Below are 22,245 nucleotides of genomic sequence, written 5' to 3' on the forward strand. Positions count from 1 at the left end.
ACTGAATAGTTTGCATATAATTAAAACATGTGGCTTAATTATCATCATGATAATGATAATAAGTAGTTAACAGTAATGAACATACTTATGCCTATTTTCAAAGCTTTTATGAAACTACACAATTGAGAGCACACAGTCATGAGCGCTTATTATTTCTTTAATGGAGCAACTCTGAACAGGCTCAGTGAAAAGAGCAAAAGATGACATCGTACAAATAGCAAAGTGAATCCAATCTTATTTTTGTGCGTATGTCTCTTCTGGCTTCTATAACTTCGCAACAACAAATTAAATATTATATCCTGCTTGTTTGTAACACTATCATGAAATTTTCTATTTACCAAACGTTTTCTAGGCTCACCTGATGATCTAATTGTTTTCAGCATTTAAGAATTCATTCAATTTTACTAAATACCAACTATATGCTATGTGTTTTGAAAGAGACAAATTTAAATGAGTCAGTTCCTGACCTCCAGGAGTTTATAACCCGGTGGAGAAAGTAGACTTTTAAAATTTCTATAAAACAAAGCTGAGTTAAGGGTTATATTGTATTAGTCTCAGTAGAAATGTAATAATATGCTGTTATTTTTGCATCATAAATACATTTAATGTATACAAAATGATACTGTTTATTTGGGAGGTCTAGCTTGCAAAATAAACCCCATAATTTTGTACTAGACCAGAATTCCCAAATCAGCCTAATATTATGGACTATATCAACTGTCTTTAGGCACCTTTCCTAAAACAACCTATTCTAAAGACAATGTAGAAACCAATTTATGATGTACTTTTTGGACTTTCATAGACCTCAGAAACGGAAATCATAAATCAGCTGAAAATCTAATAAACATAAATAAATTCTGCACTTTATTATTTCAATTACATTTCAAAGATATTTTGAAATAAAATAATAGGACATAGCGAAAATTACACAGAAGTAGTAAATTCAAGATTAGTGACCTATACAACATTACCTCATTCCTCTGTATATTTTATTCAACAATTGTGCAGGGAATAGTTACTCCATGTTGGCATTGGGCTGTGGTTTGAGCATAAAATCATAAAAAAAAATTCGTATATAGCTCCTACCTTCATAGAACCTAGCATCTCTATATAGAAGATGTCCAAAAATTTTGTTGAGTAACGCGCTGAGGACTACAGAAAATGGAAAAATACATTAATATTATACTTATGCATGTGTTTATGTAAATACATACACACATATGTATGTATGTGTGACAACATTAGGAGATTAAGAGTAAGAGAAAGTTTCTCTCTATCAGGGACCTCAATTGTCTGAGCAACGTATCCCTCAAACTAGCAGACGCCCTGTGCTTCAATTCTATGCTCACTAAACATTCTTCGTTTTGTTTTTTCTGATATCATGGCTGAGAACTGGCATTATTCTAGATGAAGGAAACACATACATGACCTTTGAAACCACAGATTCCTATATTAAGACACTGGTTTCTAAGCATCAATTAAAATCATGTGACCTTTGGATCAAATATACCAGTATTTAGAAGGCTAGAACATAAGCCTAGCATTCATTCTAAGCAACCAGACCCTGCAGAACTAAGGCTGCTTCTTTACTTTTTTCATGAAAGTTCTGCTTCTTTTACAGACCGTATGTGTTGGAACTGACTGTAGGGCACCTAACAACAACAAACGTCGATAAAAGGACCCCTGGTGGCACAAGGGTTAAGCAGTCGGCTGCTAACGGAGAAGATGATAGTTTGAACTATCAGCGGGAGGAAAGACCTGGCAATATGCTCCCATAAGGATTTCAGGCTAGGAAACTCTATGGGGCAGTTCTACTCTGTCCTATAGGGTCACTATGAGTTGGAATCAACTAGAAGGTGCACAACAACAACAACAACAAACTCAGTAAAGGAGTCCTGGTGGTGCAATGATTAAGTGTTCAGCTGCTAACCAGTCTGAACTCACCTAGCGGCTTCGTGAGAAAAAGCCTTAGTGATCTGCTCTCTTAAGGGTACAGCCTAGAAAATTCCATGGGACAGTTCTACTCTGTCACATGGGGTCACTAGGAGTCAAAAAGTGACTCGACGACAGCTAATAACAACAACAAACTTCAATGTGGTAAAATATTTCAGATAAGACTATCTATCCCCTCAGTAGCCAAAGGGATAATGTAATAATAATAAAGATTAAGGGGGCAATTAAGTCATGGATCTTCTTTTAAATGAATATAGAAAGCCACTTCAGAGCAGAAAACGCAGATTTAAGAACACAAATAAATATTCATTCACCAATAAATTAAATATGTTCTTTTAGTCATTACTTTGAGTAAAAATAGACCATAGTTATAAGAATCTTTCTTGCCCTCCCTTTCTTCAAATGTTTGTTCAGATCTCAGCTTTCCTCTCCCTCCCTTCCTCTGACCTTAGGCCACCAATCTCCTTTCTTTCTTGTCTCACCATCTTCTCAAATAATTTATCATTCACTTATTTATTATGTTTATTCCTAGCTCCCCTTGCTAAAATATCAGTTCTACAAGGGCAAGGATCTCTTTTTGTTTCTTTCCTGGTGCACCCCAACCACCTAGAACAGTTTCTGGCATTCAATAAATATTTGTCACATGAATGAATGGGTCTGACTTTATTAACTAATAATATCTAATGAGCATTAGAAACTGAATTTTTGAAGGCAGATAGTATTACCTTCTTTAGTCACAAAAAAGATAAATGGATGTAAAATAAAATAAATTGACTAATTGTGTGTCTTAACACAAACCAAACATTTGCCCATGGTGTATTTCTTTATTCATCAAAAAGCATATAAGATATCTTACTTAAGGCAACCCTTGTGGATGAAGGCATAATTTAAGTTTTGTGGTCCCTTCAGAAAAGGGCAGAGAGGTCCTCTGTCTCGTTTTTGCAGATAGCTGTGCGTATACAAGGCACAAAGGTAAGTTTGCATTTGAATCATATACAGAATGAATGCTAGGGCTACAAAATATATGTGTATGTATAAAACTTACAATTCAAAGTTTACCATCAAAAACTTAAAAAAATTTTTTTCACTTGTAGGTATATTTAGATTTGGGAATTTAAGGGAGAATTTACAATACTTGCATTCTACCCTTCCCTTGCCCTGAACAAAAAATCATTTTCCATACATGCTGAGTGTGCCTCTACTGATCACTACCAAGTTCTTACTCACTCACTCATTCATTCATGGGATAATTTATTGAATATTGTTCTAAAGACCTTGGAGTTACCTAAGAGCTCAACTGCTTATTGCTAGTACAGGGTTATTATTCTCTGCAGGACACAATAATAACTCCTGCTTGCTAGTTTGCTTCTGTTTTTACACAGTTTCCAATAACCATTCATCATTATTAGCAATACATATCTTAAATGGGTTGAAGTTATGTTACATATATAGTTTGACATTCTGGGAAAATAAAATCCTTCAGGCTTATTTTACTACAACAAACATGTAGAGATTTTATTTTTATAAATAACCTGGTAAGACAAAGTTTTTTTTTTTTTAATATTTTACCAAGATAAAATTTCTTAATTAAAAAATTTTAAGTGAACGAAATTGTCCTAAAGGACAAAATTGCTTAATTTGGGGGATGTTTAAAGATACCTTTATTCCATTTGTACGTGCTTAAGAATAAATTTTGATGTGTCAGTTTTCTGCATTTGCAAATAATATTTACAAACATTGCAATCATTTTGTTTTCACTGTAAAAATGACAGGGAGATGATTTTCATTCTTTAAAAGTCTCTTCATAGAATTATCCATTAATGCCTATGAGATAACTTAATCATCATTGTAGTTCAGTCTACTTATTTTACAGGTGAACAATAAGAGGCAAAGAAGAAGCAAGTCTTGCCCCAGCGGAGCTGTGCAAGAATTCATATCTTTTCAAACATGGTCTGTATTGTGTTCATTCCAGGATTCTTTACAGACTCTACTCTGTAGGAAAATACATGAGTTTTAGATTAGAGAAACCTCAGGAAATGTGGATGGCACTAACGTGACTGAAATAGAACCTTGGCAATTTTATATAAAGTGGGCTGATACTTTTACTTGCACAGTTGGACTAGGGCATCAGTGTATCAGCATTCCACCAGCATTTCCTCAACATTTTATTCATGTTAGAATATTTTCTTAGAATTTTTTGAGATGCTTTTTAGGGCCTTACTAAAAATTTTAGCTTGATGTCTTTATGACTACATCTCATCACCAGTAATTTTCATACCACAAAATAGCATTTGTTTAGACAGGTATTCAAATATCCCTACAACTGTTTTTTTTTTTTTTTTCCTTCTTCTTATTGTCTCTCCCAATGGGACTATTATCTAAGAAAAAAAAACTGGGATAAATTCATTGGAAGTCCATTTTTCTTAACTAAGAAATAATTATAAAACTTACTTAGAATAATTACAATGTCTTCACTCTATTTAGAAAAAAAACCACCCCTGGCATTTCTTTTTTAACATAAGCGTAAAACACAGACTCCTTTAAACATAAACTTGTACAGAAGCTAATACAGAGAACAAAGTTTCCCCGGATGAACCCTTGGGTTCCACAGAAACGCTAGTTCAGCCTCATCATTGCACAGAGACTAAAAAGGAAGCCAGGTTCTGAGTTCTTACTATAGTCTATCTCTAGATTCTGGACTCATTTCTTGCCACTCCTGCCCACACTCACTCCTCTCACTCACATTGCCTTGACCATCGACACCTTTTCACACCCAACAAGCTTGCTTGCTTTCTGTTTCCACATCTTGTTATGGCTCCTTCTAAATGAGGCTTCAGCTGCATAATACCACCCCAGGAAGTTGCTCTTACCAGTCATTCTCTTTGTCTCTTTACTGAGAGAAACCCTAGTGCACCGATGTGGATTAATTTTAATCCTTGGTCCATAAAACATTCTCATTTTGGAGCCATGTGTTATCTTAAATAATATACTAATTACCTGCTCACCCACTACCCAAACCAAAGCTAGAACTTTGACAAAAACCAACATATATAACTCCCCAAATGTACATCAATGCCTTTCCAATCTAAACTTTGTGTCCATCATTCCTTTTTCTTTTATACCTAATTTCATTGCATCTGTATGTATTTATAAAAATTAAATATATTCTGGGACACATGCATAGAGGAGCCATGGTGGTGTAGTGGTTAAGAGCTTGGCTGCTAATCAAAAGGTTGGCAGTTTGAATCCACCTGCTGCTCTTTGGAAACCCTAGGGGCAGTTCTACCCTGTCCTATAGCGTTGCTATGAGTCAGAACCACCTCAATGACACATAACGACAACAGCAACACATGTATACACACATCTGCATATGCATATGTATTATTTTAGTTGTTAAACTAAAAATTTAGTTTATGTCTTTATGACTACATCTCAAAACCAGCAATTTTTATACCACAAAGCAACCTTTGCTCAGACAGGTATTCAAATATCCCTGAAAATTTTTTCTTTTTTTCTTATTGTCTCTCCCAACAGGATTATTATTTAAGAAAAAAGACTAGGATAAATCATTGCAAGTCCATTTTTCTTAACATAAGAATTAATTATAAAACTTAGTTACTTCTTCTTCTTCTTGTTAGGTGACATCGAGTTGGTTCTGTCTCATAGCAATCCTATGTACAACAAAATGAGACACTACCTGGTCCTCTGACATCCTCACAATTGTTGCTATGCTTGAGCCCATTGTTGCAGCCACTGTGTCAATCCATCTCATTGACAGTCTTCTTTTTCACTGACTCTCTACTTTACCAAGCATGATGGCCTTCTCCAGGAACGGATCCCTCCTGATTACATGTCCAATATGTGAGATGCAGTCTTGCCATCCTTGCTTCCAAGGAGCATTCTGGCTGTACTTCTTCCAAGACAGATTTGTTTGTTCTTTTGGCAGTCCTTGGTATATTCAATATTCTTCGCCAACACCACAATTCAAAGGCGTCAATTCTTCTTCAGTCTTCCTTATTCATTGTTCAGTTTTCTCATGCATATGAGGCAACTGAAAACATTATGGCTTGGGTCAGGTGCACCTTAGTCTTCAAGGTGACATCTTTGATTTTCAGCACTTTAAAGATTTGTCCAATGTTTTGCCCAATGCAATGCGTCTTTTCATTTCTTGACTGTGCTCACATGGGTGTTGACCGTGGATCCAAGTAAAATGAAATCCTTGACAACTTCAATCTTTTCTCCATTTATCATGATTCTGTTTATTGGTCCAGTTGTGAGGATTTCTGTTTTCCTTATGGTGAGGTGCAATCCAAACTGAAGGCTGCGGTCTTTGATTTTCATTAGTAAGTGCTCCAAATCCTCTTCACTTTCAGCAAGGAAGGTTGTGTCATCTGCATAACGCAGGTTGTTAATGAGTCTTCCTCCAATCCTGATGCCCCATTCTTCTTCATATAGTCCAGCTTCTCAGATTATTTACTCAGCATAGAAATCCAATCGTTAAGGTGAAAGGATACAACCCTGACGCACAACTTACCTAACTTTACTCAGTATCCTCTTGTCTATTCGAAAGACTGCCTCTTGTTCCATGTATAGATTCCTCATGAGCCTAATTAAGTGTTCCAGAATTCCCAGTCTCCACAAAGTTATCCACAATTTGTTATGACCCACACAGCCGAATGCCTTAGCATAGTCAATAAAACACAAGTAAACAATTCCTCTGGTATTCTCTGCTTTCACCCAGGATATATCTGACAACAGCAGCAATATCCCTGGTTCCACATCCTCTTCTAAATCTGGCTTGAATTTCTGGCAGCTCCCTGTTTATATACTGCTGCAGCCACTTTTGAATGATCTTCATCAAAATTTTGCTTGCATGTGATATTAGTGATATTGTTCAATAATTTCCACATTTAGTTGTATCACCTTTCTTGGGAATAAGCATAAATATGAATCTCTTCCAGTCGGTCAGCACTTCCAGCACTGCATCCATTTGTTGAGACATCTCAATTGATATTCTGTCAATTGCTGGAGCCTTGGTTTAAGCCCATGTCTTCAGTGCTGTTTGGACTTCTTCCTTCAATACTACCGGTTCCTGATCACATGTTACCTTCTAAAATAGTTGAATTTCGACCAAGTCTTTTTGGTATAGTAACTGTGTATTTCTTTCATCTTCTTTTGATGCTTCTTGTGTTGTTTAATATTTTCCCCGTAGAATCCTTCAGTATTGCAACTGGAAGCTTGAATTTTGTCTTCAGTTCTTTCAGCTTGAGAAATGCTGAGCGTGTTCTTCCCTTTCGGTTGTCTATATCCAGCTTTTTGCATATGTCATCATAATACTTTATTTTGTCTTCTGGAGCCCCCCTTTGAAATCTTCTGTTCAACTCTTTTACTTCATCATTTTTTCCTTTTATTTAGCTGTTCGACATTCAAGAGCAAGTTTCAGAGTCTCTTCTGACATCCATTTAAGTCTTTTCTTTCTCTCCTATCTTTTTACCGACCTCTTGCTTTCTTCCTACATGATGTCCTTCCCCAACTCATTTGCTCTTCAGTCACTAATGTTCAACATGTCTAATCTATTTTTGAGATGGTCTCCAAATTCAGGTGGGATATACTCCAGGTCATAGTTTGGCCCTCATGGACTTGTTCTAATTTTCTTCAGTTTCAACTTGAACCTACATATGAGTAATTGATGATCTGATCTGAAGTCGAACTCTGGCCTTGTTCTGACTGATAATATTGAGCTTTTTCATCATCTCTTTCCACAGATGTTGCCGATTTGATTCCAATATATTCCATCTGGTGAAGTCCATATAGTCACCATTTATGTTGGTGAAAAAAGTATTTGCAATGAAGAAGTCATCGGCCTTGCAAAATTCAATCATGCGATCTCTGGCAAGGCTTCTATCACCAAGGCCATATTTTCCAATTAGCGATCCCTCTTCCTTCGAACTTTTGCATTCCAATCTCCAGTAATTATCAGTTTGTTCTGATTGCATGTTTGATCAATTTCAGACTGCAGAAGTTGGTAAACAGCTTCAATTTCTTCATCTTTGGCCTTAGCGGTTGGTAGGTAAATTTGAATAAATAGTCGTATTAACTGGTCTTCCTTGTAGGTGTATGGATATTATCCTATCAGTGACAGCGTTGTACTTCAGGATAGATCCTAAAATGTTCTTTTTGACAATGAATGCAATGCCATTCCTCTTCAAATTGTCATTCCCAGCAGAGTAGACCATATGATTGTGTTAGGGGACTCTGGAGGCTGAAGACATCTAATTAATTAGGAATCCAGCAGATATCAGGCCATTCCCAGTCACCTCCCCATCATGTCACTCTCATCCTATAAGTTGTTTTCGGACCCTCCAGAGATCCTCAGAGGATTCTAGATCTAACTGGCTCAGAGTAGCCTAACATTAGCAGAGCAGATCACGATGACCACAAATGACCCTGAGCTGCCACACATGCTCAATAATACAAGAGAACTTATGCCAAGGAACCAAAAGACTCATGCCAAGGATCCAAAATTACTGGAAGTGCATCATCAACAATAGCCAAGCCCATTTCAAAAGCATTTTGTCCATCGGTCCAAACGAATATGAATTAGTATAAATTGTACTCTGGCAGATTGGGCAACTCAATCTGAGGTCAATACCTCTGGGTTCCCCCTCGCTAGCCTGTGAAATACACTCTTTCTTCCTCTCAAAACCAGCGTCTGAGAGTTTGGCTTCTTGGAAGCTGGGCACGGACCCATTGGTCCAGTTTCAATTGACTGATTCAAAACGACCAATACCAGTCCATTTCAGTTCACTAATGCCTGGGATATCAGTGTTTATGCATTCCATTTCATTCTTGACAGTTTCCAGTTTCCTGGATTCTTACTTTGTACATTCCACGTTCCGATTATTAATGGATGTTTGCAGCTGTTTCTCCTCATTTTGAGTCATGCCATATCAGCAAATGAAGATCCCAAAAGCTTGACTCCATCCAAGTCATTAAGGTCTACTCTACTTTGTGGAGGCAGCTCTTTCCCATTTGTCTTTTGAGTGCCTTCCAACCTGGGGGTCTCATCTTCTGGCACTATATCAAAGTCCCGCTGTTATTCATAAGGTTTTCACTGGCTTATTCTTTTTAGAAGTGGACTGCTGGGTCCTTCTCCCTAGTCTGTCTTAGTCTGGAAGCTCAGCTGATGCCTGTGTGCCATGGGTGACCCTGCTGGTATTTGAATACTGGTGGCATAGCTTCCATCATCACAGCAACACACAAGCCCACACAGTATGACAAACTGACAGACGCATCTGTCTCATCTTAGCTACTTAGGATAGTTATAATTGTCACGGATTGAATTATGTCCCCCCCAAAATGCATGTATCAATTTGGCTGGGCCATATTACTGGTATTGTGTGATTTTCCTGTATGTTGTAAATTCTGTCTCTGTGATGTTAATGAGGGAGGATGGGCAGCAGTTGCGTTAGTGATGCAGGACTTGATCTACAAAGTTGGATTGTGTCTTGAGGCAATCTCTTGAGATATAAAAGAAAGAAGGGAGCAGAGAGACAGGAGGACCTCATACCACCAAGAAAGCAGTCTGGGAGCAGAGAGTGTCCTTTGGATCCAGGGTCCGTTTATGGAGAAACTCCTAGTCTGGGGGAAGTCTGTTGAGAAGGCCAACAGAGACAGAAAGCCTTCCCCTAGAGCTGACACCCTGAATTTGGACTTTTAGCCCACTTTACTGTGAAGAAATAAATTTCTCTTTGTTAAAGCCATCCACTTGTGGTATTTCTGTTATAGCAGCACTAGATGACTAAAACAATAATATGTTCACTCCACTTATGAAAAGAAATCACCCCTAGCATTTCTTTTTTAACAAGAAATTAGGCCAAAAATTCTGCAATCACAGGACAGATGTGGCATGAAGCCAAGTTGACGCATTCATTTTTGTTCTTCCCAAGAACATCTTCAGTTGTCTGCACTTGAAAATGACAAAAGGTAAATAAATATCTCTGTGATTATAAAAATTTATATAGCTAATGTAGCTTTTATACCTATCACATTGTGGCATTCAAATTAGTTTTCAGCAAATATTAACTGTTATGTCTCCCTATCCTGATGTTATCTCCAGATTTGAAATATAAGACGTAGCTCTGAAAGGAGTGCTGATTATTGTAAGTGATGCATACGCCTGAGTATTCTGTAATCACTGAGAAAAATTATTTACATCTTACAAATTACAGAGGATGTCTGGAATATAGCACTATTCCCAAAAGCTTATTAATAAAACCAAAAGAGACATTTTTTTTTTTCCTTTAAGAAATGTCACAAATAAAATATGATTCTATTTCTACAATAGCATTTTGGTATCTGATAATCAGAATTATCTTATAAAATATTTTGTTAAAACAGTGTGTGAAAGATGATCTTATTAAATGATGAGATTAAAATCTTTCTAATAGCCTACTCCTATTGCTAACCAAAGGGTCAGCAGTTCGAATCTGCCAGGCGCTCCTTGGAAACTCTATGGGGAAGTTCTACTCTGTCCTATAGGGTCACTATGAGTTGGAATCGACTCGATGGCACTGGGTTTTGGGGTTTTATATTGGAAGGAGTTAGAAACTGTGACTGCAATTTTAAAATTTCCAGAATGTAAGGTAAGTGTGAATCATCCTGAATATAACAGGAAGTGCAGAGGTCAAATGAGAGTTGAAGGACACATGCCCTGACCATGTGCATTGACGTTAAAATAGATGTCAACAATTGAGCTGGCTAAATAATACATATTTGTGAACCAGATTTTAACTTCTGATTTAGAAAGACCTGGGTTCAAATTTCAGTTTGACAGCCATGAAACCTCTGAAAAGTTATCAAATATTTTTGAGGCACAATGACAGTTGTAAAATAGCTTGTTATATGTTACTATATAACAATAACATAAATTAGTAAAGGTTATTTAAAATGATGTACAATTATAAGAAAGCTTTAATTTTAGTATGGATTAAGGTGTAACATAGAAAGGCACAAAGGACAACAAATAGCTAAACACAATAGAAGAGAAAAAGAAAACAAAATATTGTCCCCTCGTTAAAGAGGAAGCCAATTTTAGGCAATATAAGAAAAACTGGCCATAAATGAATATCTCTTTAACACTTCCGTAGTTCCCAAAGTGTTTAATTATGAAATATAGCTAGATAGCAAATTGCAATGGTTAAACTTCAAATGTGGTAGGAGTACATCTTTATTTTAAAAATTCTGTGACCCTGCATCATATTATACATGCTAAATTATTGACAGATTAATCCTAACCACAATATATTTGGCATTAAAAAAAAAAAAACCAAAAGGTCTTAAACAATAGCAAGCAGCCATGTAAGATGCATCAATTGGTCTCGACCCACCTGGACCAGAGGAGAATGAAGAACACCAAAGATACAAGGTAATTATGAGCCCAAGAGACAGAAAGGGCCACAGAAAGTAGAAACTACATCAGCCTGAAACCAGAAGAACTAGCTGGGGCCTGGCTACAACCGATGACTGCCCTGATAGGGAACAAAACAGAGAACCCCTGAGGGAGCAGGAGAGCAGTGGGATGCAGACCTCAAATTCTCGTAAAAAGACCAGACTTAATCATCTGACTGAGACTAGAAGGACCCCAGAGGTCATGGTCCCCAGATCTTCTATTAGCCTAAGACAGGTACCATTCCCAAAGCCAACTCTTCAGACAGGGATTGGACTGGACTATGGGATAGAAAATGATACTGGTGAGGAGTGAACCTCTTGGATCAAGTAGACACATGAGAATATGTGGGCAGCTCCTGTCTGGATGGGAGATGAGAGGGCAGAGAGGGTCAGAAGCTGACAAAATGGACAGGAAAATAGAGTAGAAAGAAGGAGTGTGTTGTCTCATTAAGGTGAGAGCAACTAGGAGTGATATAGCAAGGTGTATATAAATTTTTGTATGAGAGACTGACTTGATTTGGAAACTTTCACTTAAAGCAAAAAAAAAAAAAACCCAAAATCAAACCCACTGCTGTCAAGTCGATTCCAACTCATAGAGATCCTATAGAACAGAACAGAACTGTCCCATAGGGTTTCCAAGGCCGTAATCTTTACGGAAGCACACTGTCACTTCTTCCTCCTACAGAGCAGCTGGGTTTGAATGGCCAACCTTTTGGTTAGTAGCCAAGTGCTTAACTACTAAGCTTGCAAGGTTCCTATTTGGCATTTAATCTGTTTAATTCACAGCTAAGAGAAGATGGAAAGAACTTGGAAAGCTTCTACCAAAAAAAAAAAAAAAAAAGCACCTCTAAAATGCTTACAACATTCAGACATAAGATCTAAACGGAAAGGTTAAAAGTACTCGAGTTATTGAACTAGTAGTCAAGTGAATGATTTGAAAACTCCCTTTAAGTGTATGAAGGGCCCTTACATAGTATCTCTCTGTACCAAGGAAGGCACGAGAGGCTTAATCTAAGCATGGAGGATTTAGGTCAGATAAAACGAAGAATTTATGGATGGTAAGAGTTGTTTTTTAAGAGTTGTTTAACACAGATATGTATCATAGATTCTTCTCTGGAAACATGAAGACTGAAAAGCTTGACTGTTTAACATCACAGACTCTTAAGGCAAATTACAGACGTTGGAACCTGCCTCTTATCTGTGTAAAAAGCCTTTAACATTTCTGTGTCTCAGTTTCCTCATCTGTAAAACTGAAGTAACGATCAAATTGTTGTGAATAGCAAATTCACATAAAAGCCCTAGACTAGGTCCTGTCTACTCTCTAGGTACTAGGGGTCCATTAAATATTATTGTCTTCTTCTACGGGTAACACATTTTGTGCCTGGGGGCTACATGGAGTGGTAGAAAAAGTTACAGCGACAATTCAGAAATAGTTCAAATGGTTGAAAAAACTTACACTCTAGTGGAGAAGGGGGACCTAGACATATTTACAAGTCACCTGAGAGGGAACTCGGGGGCTGGTGCTGAGGGTGGGTTGAATATGAAAGTGGATTGACATGGCTGCCATCATTCAGTTGGTGAGTTAGAAGTTCTGTTTCATGTACTGTAGAATCTTGAGGAAGAGTGGGATTTCAGAGTGCAGAGGGTCAACAGTGGACTCCTGCTTTACCTAGCCTTGACATATTTGCTTTTAGCATGTTACAACTTGCTATACTCTACCTTGGTCTGTTTGAGTGAGTTTTTAGAAGTTTGGTTACCTGAATAATTTCTCAGTGTGTATTTGAGTGCGGTATTTGATTTTTTTCCAAGAGCTATCCAAGCCTTGATACCAGAACTGATACTCAGTTCTGATAGTCACTGTAGTCCACCACCTCTACATAGACTACATAGATTTCAATCCTTTCTCTCATGTTTAACTTTTAAAATAAGTCTTAAATATTAGATACTATATCATCTAATCCATAAAAATACAGACATTTTTCCACTTCTTATGTACTTTATAATTAATTACTAGAGGTAGGCACAGTCTAAAAAATAATCTTTATGAGAACCAAGATATTAAAAGTAAAATATTTTTAACTGTCTTTTCCTGTTGCCATATTCATATCAACTCTCAAAATCAAATAAAATTCATATCCATTGTTGGTATACTAGGCATTTAATAAATGCCTAGGCATATCTAAAAATGTCAGTACACAATTTGTACTAGATCATGTATAGAGAAAACCTAATACAAAACCTAATACTATTATTAAACCTTTATTAATAGGAAATGATTTATTGTTTGAATATACAACTGAAGTAAACAATCCCAGAAACACACCAATGAGTCTGTGATTTGGACCATAGCTGAATTAGAGGTTACAGTTCCTGTTTCAAGGTATGGTGCAACCTGGACCATATATTAAAATGTGTTGGATAGAACTGAAGCTAGTAAACTCTGAGTTTTCACCCAAGAAAAAGCTATTTTCTAAGTATTATACTGTGAAATTTGTTTACAGCCAAGAAAAAGAAAAAATGATTTACCAACTGAATAAGCCAGGGCAATCTTAGTGTATGTGCATTCTTAATGCTTAATACAAGAATGGACTACATCTTTGAATTGGAGCTAGGGATGACTTTTTTTTTTTTTTTTAATGTAATGCATCTTCATAAACAATGAGGCTAAATGTGGAAGAAAGAATGAAAGCCTAATTGTCACTCTTCAGTCTCATATCTTTGCTCTGCCTTGAGATCTAGTTCAACTTAGAAAATAGCTTTTCAGAAGAATAAATATGCAAGGTATAATAGGAAATACAACTTGAACTTTACACTGCTTACATAGCAAATATAGAGAAAAATGTATTACAGTCAGTCCCCAAATTACTAACAAGTTCCATTCCTAAGTGTGTCTTTAAGTTAAATATGTACATAAATTGGAACAAGTAGGTATGGTTCCTATCTAAAGTCAGTCAAATGTTTGTCTTAGTATATAGTAAGAGTGTACTTTTCTATGCATTAAAAAAATGCTCAAGAAACACTTCCAGATACGTTAAAACATCTTTAACATAATAATACAGTAATAATAACAATAGTAATGTTTTGATGCTCATTGCACAGTAGCACTCATTTGTTATTACGAACCACTGCATATAACTTGAATTTTTAATATAATAGGCTTCCTGGGGGTTGGTTTGTAACTACAGGTTGTACTTAAGTTGGAAGTTCATAACCTGGGAACTGCTTGTATAAGCATTAAAGTGGAAAAGATTCCAAATATATTTTGGCTAGCCCCCAAAATAATTCTTATCTCGGTTTGTCCAAGGCTTGTAACTATTTTCCATAGTAAAGAGGACGTATACCACAATAATCATATTGTCATGGGTCATCATTAACAATAATAATAATAAACAATAATAAATGGATGTGCTTGATTTTTTTTTTCTGCAGCAAAATAATTGATATAAAGCTTCTAAAATCCAAATCTATGTCTAAATATACTGAGAAATTTCTAAGCATTGGTACCTAAAATATAAAATGCTTAAAACACTACTATAAATTGGAACACAGCTTGGTTTCTTAAGTGTCACTAAACACCAATGGCCACAAAGTAGAATATAGGCACCCTAGGGTGTGCACAACAGTATTCTTTGAGCTGATGAAAGAAAATGTTAGAAGTTATATATTTATTGTTTTAGCTTAAAAAAAAAGGTAGAAATGAAGTTAAGATTTACTAATAGTAACATGTAGACAGATGCTGGTGTCCTCACTCAGTGGGTGCTAGACAGACATGTGTCATGCACAGTATGCGAGGAATCCTGAGGGAGACGTCGGAGCTGCCGAGTCAAGGATGACAGTGAAGCTACTGCCTCACTGTCACTTGACATGTTTGCCCTCAGGATATTGCAATTTGCTAATGTTTACATGGATGAGACTACTTAAGTGACTTTATATATTCTATATTATTTTAATTAAACTAAATGTAATAAAATACACAATGGTTGAAAAAGTTCTTCAAAGCCACTACTATTGAGGAAACACTAATAAGGCAAGTACAGGAAAGCCACAAGAGAATGGCTGAGCTGAGACTTCCACTAGTACAAGTTCTTTCCCCACATTATGGATAGAAACAGTGATGAACTAATCGACACGATAAAAACAAACAAACAAAAAAAACCCATTGCCGTGGAGTCAATTCCGACTCATAGCAACCCTACAGGACAGGGTAGAACTGCCCCATAGGGTTTCCAAGGAGCACCTGGTGGATTCAAAATGCTGACCTTTTGGTTAGCAGCTATAGCTCTTAACCACTAGGCCACCAGCGTTTCATGACAAGACTTTGGTAAAAAATTCACTAATATCAAGTGTTATGCATTGAATTTTGTCCCACCAAAATATGTGTCAACTTGGCTAGGCCATGATTCCCAGTATTGTGTGGTTGTCCTCCATTTTGTAATTATCCTATGTGTTGTAAATCCTACCCTCTATGATGTTAATGAGGCAGGATTGGAGGCAGCAATATTAAGGCAGGACACAATCTACAGGATTAGGTTATATCTTGAGGCAATCTCTTTTGAGATATAAAAGATAGAAGTGAGCAGAGAGGAGAGGGTTCTCATAGTACCAAGAAAGAAGAGTCAGGGGCATAGTGCATGCTTGGTACCCAGGGTCCCTGGGCTGAGAAACTCCTAGAACCAGGGAAGATTTATGACAATGACCTTTCCCTAGAGAGCCAACAGAGAGAGAAAGCCTTTCTCTGGAGCTGACACCCTGAATTCAGACTTCTAGCCTCCTACACTGTGAGAGAATAAATTTCTATTTGTTAAAGCCATCCACTTGTGGTTTTTGTTATAGCAGCACTAGATAAGTAGGGCATCAAACAAACTAAAAATATTGATTTATCTCCACTGTCATTAATGACGAACTTCTCTCAGCAAGTTCTAATACTAGAAGTGCACTTATGTAATTTATAACAAAAACAGTAACTTTTTTTAATAATGGGGAGTGAAATTTAAATCTGGAGAGCACTGTTCAAGTGGGCAACTGGCCAAATGCTTTATATGAAGTTAGACATTTTATCAGTCTTAAATAATAAATTTTCTTGCCCTACATTTCTTATATTAATGGCATATAACAACAATGGTATACACCCATCTTCGCTGAGAGTAGTCAATTCCATTATAATGAGGTATATAATTCAAATATAGTGTATCCAACTTTTATACTAATTTGATCATTGAGGCATTGAAATAATACACTATATTAATTTACTTTATATGGAAAATTTGAGATAGTATGAATAGCCTCTCCTCAAAAAAAAAAAAAGAAAAGAAATCAAGAATCTTATATTTTCAAAGCTGGCCAATTATATCAGTTGTTACTGTGTTTAGACAAATGGTACTACTGATAGTTTTGAGAACACTATACTTTTGGTTACAGATGGGGGGCTTCCCTAAGTGATTTTGGGGTTATTTTAACACAAATATAACCTAAACTTATTTTACAGTTATAAAATGTTAACCAAAGTTCATAAGTGATGACTTTATTCATGGTTCTGAAAAAGGTGCCCCCAAATCAATAACATTGATTAACTGTGATAAAACGCTTTGAAGAAAACCAAATGCGTAAAATATTAAAGATAATGCTGAGAAAATAAAACCCGGCATTAAGGCAAATGATTCTATAATTATTATATATTTAGATGTTTTGAGAATGTAGTCTCCTGATTTTCATTTATTCCTATGGGAAAATTAGAGAATTATGAGAGTATTTAATTATGTTAGATCTTCAAAAACATTCAGATGAAACATTACTGCCCCGTAATCCCCAAATGTCAATAATTCATATACATGTGGTTTTTTAATAGAGTTACCAATTGTGTTTGAATTGATTAAAATCAGAATTTGCTATTAACTGCTAGGTATTCATAAGTGTAACAGTGGGAACTTGTAGCCTATGAAATTTGGAAAACTATTAAAAAGTTGGCCCTGCATAATTCAGTAGTTAAAATTGTATGGGGTCATTTTTGTCTGCCAAATTAGGTCTCAATGATTCTTTCCACCATAGCCAAGAATTATCCATCTTCAAGGAAACACACATTATTTACAGTCCTGCCCCAAATTCGTGGACATACTTCTGTTTATCCAGCAAAAAGTGCTGGTAGAAAAAGGCAAATTATCAATTCCGGAATTAGTTTCCCACTTGCAGCTATGCTTTTAAGGTTGGTCATTTAATCCAGGTTCTTTGACTTCATCCAAATATTGTTACTTCCTGGACAAGTAACAGTATATTTCTTAAATTTTGACATATTGTATACTTCACAAGAAAAAGAATAAGGATATCAATATTCTCTTTTAGTGATTCCTGAGAGGAAGTAACAGGCGTTATACTAGCAATCATTTCTCTTATTAATAAGAGGAGTTAGAAATCTTGGATAAATAAAAAAAACACCCAGTGCCGTCGAGTCAATTCCGACTTAAATCAACCCTATAGGACAAATAAGTTCCCTAATTTTTCTCTATAAACGCATAAGATAATCCATTCAAAACTTGAGTTCAGTGCATCCACTAACTTTTTCTGGGAAATTTTTTTTCAAGAAATAAATTCTCTTTGTGATTATAGGTAGTTTTAGTTAAAGGGCTTGTCACAATCCAAAATGGCTATACTGGATATGATATTTTAAAGATAACATATACAACACAGAATTTCTCCTCTGTCTTTTTCAATACTACATTGTGATATTTAAATTCAAAAAAACTACAATTAAACCTTGTCTAAATATCTTATTTTAAGTTATTTAGGAAAAGCCTTTTAAATTAAGGGCATCTTTCTTCCCCCCAAGTGTGTTTATTTATACCCAAGAGTTAATTTCACATTTTGAATTACCTAAATTTAAAAGATGTCTAAACAAAAGAAAATAAATTTGAATTATTTCAAAAACAGGGGCTATATCTGTCTTTTTTTCATTACTACGTCCCTAATGCCTAGAATAGTACTTAGTCAGAAGTTATTAGTTCAGTCCACTAATATCAATTGAGTCTAATCAATATTTATTGGTTACACCCCACCACCAGCCACAGTCAACTACTTGGTGGTCTTCCTGCTCACCCTCTTTGGCATTTTGGTACTGGCCTCTATTGTTGGTCTGGTCATTACTTCAAAGACCATTTCCTGGTTTGGCCACTGCAGAATCTCCCAGGAGATGCTGGAGCTTTCTGGGTCAAGGCCTTAGCCTACCCCAGGGTCCTCCAGGAGATCCAACAGCCTGCCTCACCCTCCCCACCCCCAGGCCAATGAGGGGCCGCTGTTGTCGCCCTTAGGCCCATGCCTTCCCACCCAGTGCAGCCAGGTCCCAGAGCCTGGCTTGCCCCAGAGGCCCCACACCTTCACTGGTAGATCCCACTTCCCCAAAGGCTCTGAGTCACCGACTAGCAGCCAGACCTGGCCTGGCCACCATCCCATAACACGCTGATCTGAGACTGACCTGGGCTGGCTGCCTTGCCCCCAGCAGTCGCCATCCCCACCTCTGATCCCTGATCAGCCTCTGCTCCCACCTCCTTCTCCTGCGGGCTCTACTCTGGGTCTCCATCTCCTCCCCCTGAATGACTTTCTAGAAATAAAAGCAATTTTTTGTACAAAAAAAATCAATAAGTATTAGCAGACTCAATAAATATTAAATTTTTTTTTTTTAATATTAGTGGACTTAAATTAATATTAGCGGACTGAATTAAAAAAAAAAAAGATTATTGTAAACGAATCTAATTGGTACATGACCTTGGAGAATGTACACTCTTTCTGGGCCACATATCCTAAAAACTGAAAAAATGGTTGAAATTAGAATACTTTGGGGTTATAGTTCTCTATGTCAAGAAATTTGGAAGACAGCTACCTGGCCAACTGATTAGAAGAGCTCCATATTTGTGCCCATTCAAAAGAAAGATAATCCAACAGAATGCAGAAATTATCAAACAATATCATTAATTTTTTTCATTAATAACACACAAAAGTAAAATTTTCCTGAAGATCATTAAAAAAAACAGTTACAGCAGTACATTCACACCTAACTGCAAGAAGTTCAAGCTGAATTCAGAAGAGGATATGGAACTAGAGAGATTATTGCTGATGTCAGATGGATCTTGGCTACAAGCAAAGAATACCAAAAAGAGGCTTACCTGTGTTTTATTGACTGCAAAGGTATTCGACTGTGTGGATCACAACAAATTATGGATAACATTATGAAGAACGGGAATTCCAAAACATTTAAGTGTGCTCATGAGGAACCTGTACATAGACCAAGAGGCAGTTGTTCAAACAGAACAAGGTGATACTGTGTGGCTTCAAATCAGGAAAGGTATGCACCAGGATTGTATTGTTTCACCATACTTATTTAGTCTGTATGCTGCGCAAATAATCTGAGAAACCAGACTATATGAAGAAGAATGTGATATCATGATTGGAGGAAGACTCATTAACAACCTACGATGTGCAGATAATACAACCTTCCTTGCTGAAAGTGAAGAAGACTTGAAGCACTTACAGATGATCAAAGACTACAGCCTTCAGTATGGATTACGCCTCAACAGAAAGAAAATCAAAATCCTCACAAGTGAACCAATAAGCAACATCATGATAAATGGAGAAAAGATTGAAGTTGTTAAGAGTTTCATTTTACTTGGATCCACAGTCAATACCCATGTAAGTGCAGTCAAGAAATCAAATGACATGTTGCATGGGCAAATCTGCTGCAAAAGGCCTCTTTAACGTGTTAAAAAGCAAAGATGTAACTTTGAGGACTAGGGTTTGCCTGACTCAAGCCAGGGAGTTAAGAGTTCAGGCTGCTAACCAAAAGGTCTGTTGTATATAGGGTGACTATGAATCGGAACTGACTCCATGGCGCCTAATAACAACAACATGGATGTAAAGGCAGTGTGCAAAATTTAAAGAGCACAGAGTAGGTAACATTACCTTTACCCATGATGTCATTTTGAACATGTACTTTATATAACTTGCCTCTGTATTTATATTTCCTTTCTCACTTTCACTTTCTTCCCCTAGAATTTTAGTTGTGCTTGTAAATCTCTTAAAAAATAAAAAGTTAGACTTCTCTTTGTGCCTAGAGAAATGATGTTAAAAAAAAGTATGTCTTAATAAATAGATAATCTCTTAAATCTTTGCTTTCTTAGCTGTACTGACAGACTCACACCATACAGCATGAATGAAGGACTTGGATCATACGCACACAGACACACACACACAGAATCAAAGCACAGCAGCTTTGCATAATGGTTCCAGAGGAGATCTGTACGCCACCAATTGTGAAAGATTGATATTTAAAAAAGGAGAAAAAGAAAAATACTCTTAGTGCCTGTAGAACTTTGAAGGAAAAAAAAATTAAAACATAGCTATGTTTTTAAACAAGTCATTTGATAGGAGCAAAGGAGACTTAAAAAATTTTTCCAGATATTTCTAAGCTAGCGTTATGTTTATGAAACTTAGTTTAGTTGTACTCTGCACTAACCTTTAACGTTTTGTGCAGTTTTAAGTAGCATAAGTAATTATTCTTAGTGTGCTTTAGTTTTTGTTACTTATTAAGAAAAAAATTTTTTTTTCAATATTGCAAAATAACACACACTTGGTAATTCAATAGCATATTTCATTGGTACTTGATGAATGTACTACATGTAAGAATCTACGCAGCTTTAACAGTATGTCTAAAGAAACACGTACATGTCCCAATAATAATATTTAAATGAATGATAATGCTTTCACAATTGAAGAAAATGAAATTCAGAAGGCTTAAATGAATTGCCAACTTTCCACAGAGGGCAAGTGGCTGAGGTGGGATTTGAACCCAATCTATCACTAATGCCACTGCTTCGTTCATTCAGACTGTACTGCCTCACACATAATGGTAATGTACTTTGTCAAATAAAACCTCTGAAAATACTCCTGGCTATTTCAAGTTCGGAGCCCTGGTGGCACAGTGGTTAAGAACTCAGCTGCCAACTAAAAGGTAGGTAGTTAGAATCCACCCGTCAATCCTTGGAAACACTATGGGGCAGTTCTACTCAGTCCTGTAGGGTCACTATGAGTCAGAATGGACTTAATGGTAACAGGTTGTTTCGTTTGTTTATTTGTTTGGTTATTTCAAGTTCTATGTTCATCCAAGACATAAAATCACTAATAATTTGACTTACTGGATAAAAAGACATATGTAAAATAACATTTATTAGTCACAGTAGTCATTTTTATCTAAAAAATTATACTGAGGGCAAAAAAGTTATCAAAAGTAAGTTGACATTTCTTAGCAGTGGTTGAACAGTTTAATTAGTTATATTATTAATAATACCACAATGTATTCAGATGGGGCTCTGGTGGTGCAGTGGTTAAGATCTCGGCTGCTAACCAAAAGGATGACAGATTGAATTCCCCAGCTGCTCTTTGGAAACACTATGGGGCAGTTCTACTCTGTCCTATAGGATTGCTATGAGTCAGAATTTAGATAGTACTCACTTAGTACAATGTATTTTTTCTATTTATCTTAATAACCATATAAAATACACTGCCCACTTAAAAATAATAATAAATAAGTAAATTAATTCTCAGAGTGATTGAACAATTTGTCAAATACCTGAAATCTAATTAGTATCATATCTGAGCCTCTTGATTAAGAGCTTTGTTTCTCTCCCTTAAGTGATTCTTAACCTGGGTGTCTGAGAATTCCTGAAATTGTATAATTGTGTGTGTACTGTTGAGAAAGAGACTTCAGAGCTTTCAACAAAATTTCAATTATCTTGATAATTTAAAACTCTTAAACAACACAAATGATAAAAATAATACATTAGGTTTATATATGTTCAATTG

General features: G+C 36.3%; 1 protein-coding gene across 3 annotated transcripts in view; it reads right to left on the reverse strand.

Annotated features, from left to right (window-relative positions):
* The window catches only part of ERBB4 (erb-b2 receptor tyrosine kinase 4), a 1,265,080-nt gene that overhangs the window by 454,096 nt on the left and 788,739 nt on the right, over positions 1-22,245 (reverse strand). The gene's annotated exons all lie outside the window — the stretch shown is intronic.

Source organism: Elephas maximus, chromosome 6 (assembly GCF_024166365.1).
Source record: "Elephas maximus indicus isolate mEleMax1 chromosome 6, mEleMax1 primary haplotype, whole genome shotgun sequence".
NCBI classification, from domain to species: Eukaryota; Metazoa; Chordata; class Mammalia; order Proboscidea; family Elephantidae; genus Elephas; species Elephas maximus.